The sequence below is a fragment of the Amblyomma mixtum genome, chromosome 1 (genome assembly GCF_055824585.1).
Source record: "Amblyomma mixtum isolate Tamu chromosome 1, ASM5582458v1, whole genome shotgun sequence".
In the NCBI taxonomy this organism is placed as follows: Eukaryota; Metazoa; Arthropoda; class Arachnida; order Ixodida; family Ixodidae; genus Amblyomma; species Amblyomma mixtum.
The window spans coordinates 323,277,038-323,283,708 of record NC_143012.1 but is presented as its reverse complement, the minus strand read 5'-3'; positions in this window follow the sequence as shown (position 1 = coordinate 323,283,708).

Genomic DNA, 6,671 nt, shown 5'->3' with positions numbered 1-6,671 from the left:
GATTCTAGAGGCCCGTGTACTGTGCGATGTCAGTGCACGGCAAAGAACCCTAGGTGGTCGAAATTATCCGGAGCCTTCCACTACGGCGTCCCGATAGCCCGAGTCGCTTTAGGACGTTGAACTTCATAAATCATAAATAAACAGTTTCAAAGTACAATATACCATCTTATCGCGCTATATGAGCTTTATTACTTCTTAAAACAATTTACAAGGCTCAGTCACAAAATTGCCATCACAGTGGTGATCGCATGTTTTCCCCTGGAAATGCGCCAACGCTGCGCTCTAACGTGATTTCAATGCCCACCGCCCGGGCTATAGCGTGGGCGGCGGTCATTTACACGGGCATGACTTATTGGTTTGGTCAATCGATGAGTGACGGAAATATATATATGGACCGGCCCGCGTGATATCAGCGCCAGTTACCGCGTGTGTTACCAATATGTCAAATATGTCAGCATGTATCAGCATGCCTCCGCATCGTCACGACCATGCTTGGGGGCTCCAGAGAACGAATCCGCGCTTTTTACATTTCCTCCCTTTCGCTTTCCTCCCTGCCATAGTTTACACTCCCGGCTTTAATAAGGAAGAAATTAAGGCTGGTAGTTCACGGCAACAGGGTCGAAACGAAGGTATAAAAGACACCAACGAAGCGCTGACCAGCAACCATGCGTTTATTGCTGTTTTTAATGCATGAGCACGGGAAGCCAAACACATCCCAAGTCGTTCAACTTGTGTGTATTTGCTGTGGTCGGTCTGTTTAGGGTTGCATTATAGGGACATGCGAAGCTAGAAAATACAGTGAACTTTTGGCGTGTGTAGCCTAAATTGTTTTAGTATGACATTCATATTTTCTCGTCAGTCTTTATCTATGCTTTTTAGTTTTATGTTTTACGTATTTGCGGTCTGTCGAGGGCAGGCATACGGTACATATAAGGCTTAACTTCCCGAAGCTCTGCACCAGTAATGAGAGACGCTGCAGTGAACTCGGAACAAATTTCGGCCACCTGAGTTTCTTAAGCCAGTACTGACACCGCACAGCGCACAAACGTTTTTGCATTCCATCCCTATTAATGCCCTATAGTGAGACAGTGTCGCGTTCACCGCCTCAAGGACCCTCAGAGATCCGCGCGCGAAAAAACTATCTCGACGCACCGCCGTTTTCTTGCGCAAACGGCCTTTGGTGGCGACACCTGTATTTACTTTTTCTACCATTTCCAGCTTACAAAAGCTCCGTTTTCAGAGCGTCTGGGAAACTGGGTGCACTTGCGCACTCGGTTCATCTGGTCTGCCCAAGGGCGTCCGCAGAATTTTTTGCAGGGGGGGGCCCCGTTGGTGCCCCGGGGGGGGGGTATGTTCGTAGCAGAAAGGCGCTATTTGCGGAGTAAATTTATTTATTTATATATAAATAAAAATTAAACAAAATGCACACATGAAAGAAAAATTACAAACAGCAAATTAAAGCGCGGCTAGGAGAGGTACATTGGAGTTTATCAACGAAGAAACAACTAAAATTAATAAAAATGCAAAGAGATGCTATATCACTTCGTGGAGAAGAGTGCTCAGTCTTGCTGCATACGGGTTCTCGACTCACCCGGATTGATGACCAGCACACAGCACAATATGTTCACAAACACGCAACTACAGTCACTCAGTCAGTCTTCCTTGAACAGCAACTGTAGGCGCCTCGGATTTTTCTGGGCGAATTGCGTAATTACACGTGTGATAAATTCACTTCTGTGCTTCATTACACGCTCTCGGTGCACACTCATCATACACATTGATTGGAAAAACTGTTGAACGCGTACGTTGAAAACAAAAGATGACTATATATACAACGAAAACTTATTTACAAGATAAATGCACGCTCGCAGCTTCATACACCTCGCTCCATCTTGCTTGCGCATCCGCACAGTCGAGCAACCGCACACACACTGCTCTCCGCTCGTCGTTTTCTCGTCCGCTGTCTTGGTTGTTCTCAGCTTCGCTGACAACCGGCCACTAAAAACACCCAAGCACAAACACAGAGGCGCGCACACGTGCAAGGGCTTACTTGCCGCAGTATCCCCGAATGCGCACTTTGGGGGTGAAAGGAACGCCGCGCAACTTCCGAGGGGAAGGGACACTCGCCACTCCAGTCGGAAAATTTGTTTTTGTGTTTTTATGGGGTTCAGAGCCCCAAAACGACTCAGGCTATGAGGGATGGAGTAGTACAGAGTTCCGGGTAATGTCGACCACCTGGGTCTCTTTACCATGCACTGACACGCACAGTACATGGGCGCTGTTGTGATTTGAGGCCCAGCCAGAGGTGACAGGCGAGCCAGGCAGGCGCCATCGGGCTGCGTTGACCAAAGGCGCTGGTTTTCGCAGAAGACGCAAAGAACGCTGGTGTGGGGGCGCCTCGGGAGACTGCGTCGCCGTGAACAAAAGCAGCTAATCCCCTTTGCCGGAGATTCTGAAAGCGGCGCTTATATACCGAACTGCGCTACCCGTGGATCGGAGGAGACAGCGAGCGGCGGCGGCGCCAACTCATCGCCCGCTTGCCCCTGAGCAGCCCGACAAAGCGGGGGTGGACACGGCTGATTTTACCTTCCCTCCTTAAGAATTCATCGGTGACCGGCGTAACGATAGGCGAAAACAAGATGCCCCGTGCACTGTCTGCCTCCGTGTCGCTATCTCTCTAGAGATCAAAGAAACAGACACCCATCTCAAGGCGGCTCGAAACACATGCTCGCCGGTGCCGCTGTATGTCTGGAACAGGTCGCCCTTCAGTAGAGCTAACGATGGCGTGGTTTGAAAACGGCGGAACGACGCACGCCCGGACGCGGCATTTCGCAGATGTGACCATGCGGGGCTGCTTTTACCCTTTTGACTGAGCGCACCACCGCCCCTGGCGTGCGGCCATCACTCACGGTTCGAGTGAGTGATTTTCCAGGGGGGTGCAGCCGCCCCCCCTTGCCCCCCCCTCCGGACGCCCATGGGTCTGCCTAATTGTACTCTCTCTCACAATAAGCTGGCACACGCCATCAAATCAGGGGTTTCTCAGGGCATCTCGCACTTAAAAGCGTTTCGTGGCTGTCTAGCGGCCGTCTTTGTTCGGCCACCCCTCCGTCTCTGTCCTAATGTGTTCGATTGCATGTTGCTGCCAGGAGGCTGCGGCTGTTACTGGGAGCCGTGCCAGTCCGGCGTACGTTAGTAAAAGTGTGGACCAACTGCGCGTTGTTCTAATGCACGAAAGCGTTGGGGATTCGACCGAGATATGCTGGCACCAGCTTCAGCTCCAACCTGAGACGAATGCATCAGTCCGCGAACTTCGCTTGGCACTCTCGACCACGTCATCTTGGGCTCTGTGTGTCGCCACCCTTGGCACCGTCCCGGACGCCGTGAAAAGTACGCGTATATCAGCTGTCCGTGTAAAATTCCTCCGATAGCGCATTTTGCATAGCAGGGAACGCTCGCTTCTACACATCGGCAAGCATTGCATGTTGGATATCTTAAGTTCGAAATAATTTTCCCTCAAAATAAAGGCACGCGCACGTGTCCGAACAATTAACGTGGTCAGATTGAAGAAAACGAGCAATTAGTGTCGAATTAACGCGAGTCGACTTCACAAACTGTAAAAATTACATTGTTGTGCCAGCGTGAGGCGGCGCAAGATTCTCAAATTCAATCACATTTATTAGATATAGCTAGTCACGATCGGTTAAATCTTTCAAGCATGTCGCCTCCGCTCATAATTTCATCAACCCAAGACATCCGGCAGCGAACATATGTCTTCTCATAATGGCGCATTCTGCTTGGTCTTAGACGCCATCTATAAAGCTGGAGGCGCCGGCCCCTCGCTAGCTGTCTTATGAGGTGCTGGCGAGCTGTACGTTACGTCAAGCTTCAATGCAATTCTTACTAATGTCCCTATCCACGGCCAGTGCGTAGACTCTAGAAGGTTCTGCTGCTTTGCCTTCATATCCAAATGCAGCGCAATCACGGCAAGCAGAGCGGCAGTGCGTTTTATGCACCTTCCATTCGTACGACCGGGACGTATGCATCTCCGGGTTTCGGCCGACGATGTCTACGAATACGCATGCGCGAAGGCATTCTTACAAATCAAACATGTAATGCAGGAATTAAGCACGATTGTAAAATGACCAAACCTCTGAGAATGATGACGTTTATAAATAGCTAACGTGAAATCTAGGTCGTCCGACAGCTGAACTGATACCCAGAGAACGCCGAACAACGCTCACCAAAATCGTCGAGACCAATTCGGAACCAGTGACTCGAATTTCAGGAAACCTGAACTTTGAACTCCTGAGACTTTGAACTCGAGTTAGAGGTGCCATCAAAGACATAATAAAAAAATGGCTGAGGCTTAACTTGGTTAAGCCTGGAGAATGCGAAGCATCATCGTGTCTCGTAATTTGGAGGCGCACAACCACAGCGACGGCGCGAGGTGGGCCCCCGTTTCTCCACTGTCGTGACGTCATCGTGTCACGTGGTGTGACGTCATGTATCACATGATTTGGAGGCGCACAACCACAGCGACGGCGCGAGGTGGGCCCCCGTTTCTCTACTGTCGTGAAGTCATCGTGTCACGTGGTGTGACGTCATGTATCACGTGATTTGGAGGCGCATAACCACGGTGAAGGGCTGAAGTGGTAGCTAAAGTAATATGCTTCGCATAAAAATGAAACGGCAGCATTTGTCCGAACCTGCGTCTGTCGGCACCTGCAAAAAAAGCCAGCACGCAAAGGCTGTGCGTCCTGTAGCATGCCTACAACTCTTTCAGCTGGCGAAGTGTTTATATTCGCTAAATTACTCTAACATACACGAAAACGCGTGAAAAAAAGAACCACCGAAGGCGGTTAGCTGCAGTACGAAGCCAGACATACTTGAAATAGGTATACACTTTAGAAGACCCACCAGCACTACACTTCACTGTGGGGCGCTAAGCGTCTCATGCTGTTTTCGAGGAGATCGGTTTTACCAGTGCGTCACAGGTTTTGCGCGTGATGAATTAGCGACATATATAGCGCGTGCAGAATTGGGCAAGGAACAGACGCGAGTTAATTAGCGGTCGTCATCGTCGCCATTAGGCTATCTACGTCCACCGCAGGACAAATACCTCTACTATTGACTTGCGGCCATCTTATAGGAATACGGTGTCCGCAGCTGGCGAAGGACAGGGTTAATTGGAGAGACATGGGAGAGAGGCTTTTGCCCTGCAGTGGGCGCAGTCAGGCTGATGATGATGATTATGTTATTGCCGCAAACTTCCTAATCTCACCCACCCATCTGACTCTCTTCCGCTGCCTGCTGCTTTTTCTTATCCTTTTCCTCCAAGCTCGTGCTTTCAACTTAATTTCAAGTCTTTTCGTTATCCTCCTGCTTTCTGCCCATAGGCACAAGGCAAGATATAATTGCAATATATTTTCCTCGTGAGGGATACTGGTCAGCTTCTGTTTATTACCCGAGTACTGGTAATATGCTCTCAAACCCACTCTTATTCTCCTAGCTGTTTCGTCTTGTGGTCCGTATGTGCAATCACTATATACCTGCCCAAGGTAGATCCAACGACATCCAACGCTTCCCAGCCTACTGTAAACTCACTGTGCGTCAAAACCGCATCAGAGACGGGGAAGAACGAAGACGCAGACAAGCGCTATCAAATGAATTTATTGAAGAGACAGTACACCTATATACAGTGTGATTTTGTTAATGTTTACAGATTTTTATTTTAAAAGCTTTGAGATACGTCGGTGCAGGTTTCTGCAGGTGGACATTATGTACCTGATAAGAGCCCCATAACCATATTGGGGGTACAACTTAAGAATGAGCGGCAGATGCCTCTCAAAGGAGGCCCAATTCTCAAGACGCCGCGGTCAAACCCATCGGATCTGCTGGCATCAAATCGCAGGGGGTGGCAGATGAAAGGGGATTCACCATGACGTCATGAAAATCGGTCGACGCCATCGGCGTGTTTTTTTACACCCAGTGCGGTACATCACACATGTCCTTGCGCATTTTTACAAAAAGATGATTTTCCCCCATTCGTCTTCCATTCCCTGCGATTACACGCTAGCAGGTCACAGGACATCGGTCAAGGGGGGACATTCTGTTCCTGAGCCTTTGTGGCTAACTGCATGCTGTGGTTGTGAGATATAAAGATATTTATATATAAAGATATTTATCTATAGTTAGAGTTTAACTACAGTTGGTTGCCGCAGCGCCTTCGGCAGCGAAGCACGCCAGGCGAGGACCGCCGCTAAGCTTAGTTATGTTGGCTTCACCGCATGACAGTCATGTGGCGTGGAAAGTGCGTACATGCGATCGAAGGCTACCCTGAAGAACACCCCACATTCTCCTGCTCATGTGGTTTCACAGCGCTAGCCCTGCCAGCAAGTACCCAAGCTGCGCAGCCGATTCGTAAGCCAAGTGATTGAAGAAAGCCGTTAGGAGAAGCCACACTTCCAGGGGCGTGCGCACCGTTTGATATATCGAATGTTCCGCTGAACGCAAGTTCGATAAATACGAACAATAGTGCTATACTTTTGTATTGTATTTCCAAACGGATCTTCTGGTTGTTCGATATAAACAATAAAAGGATATCAGGGCTCGACTTCATACCTTTGCGCCCCCGTGCTGTCCAAGCGTACGCCAGGCGCTGCCAAGGTGAC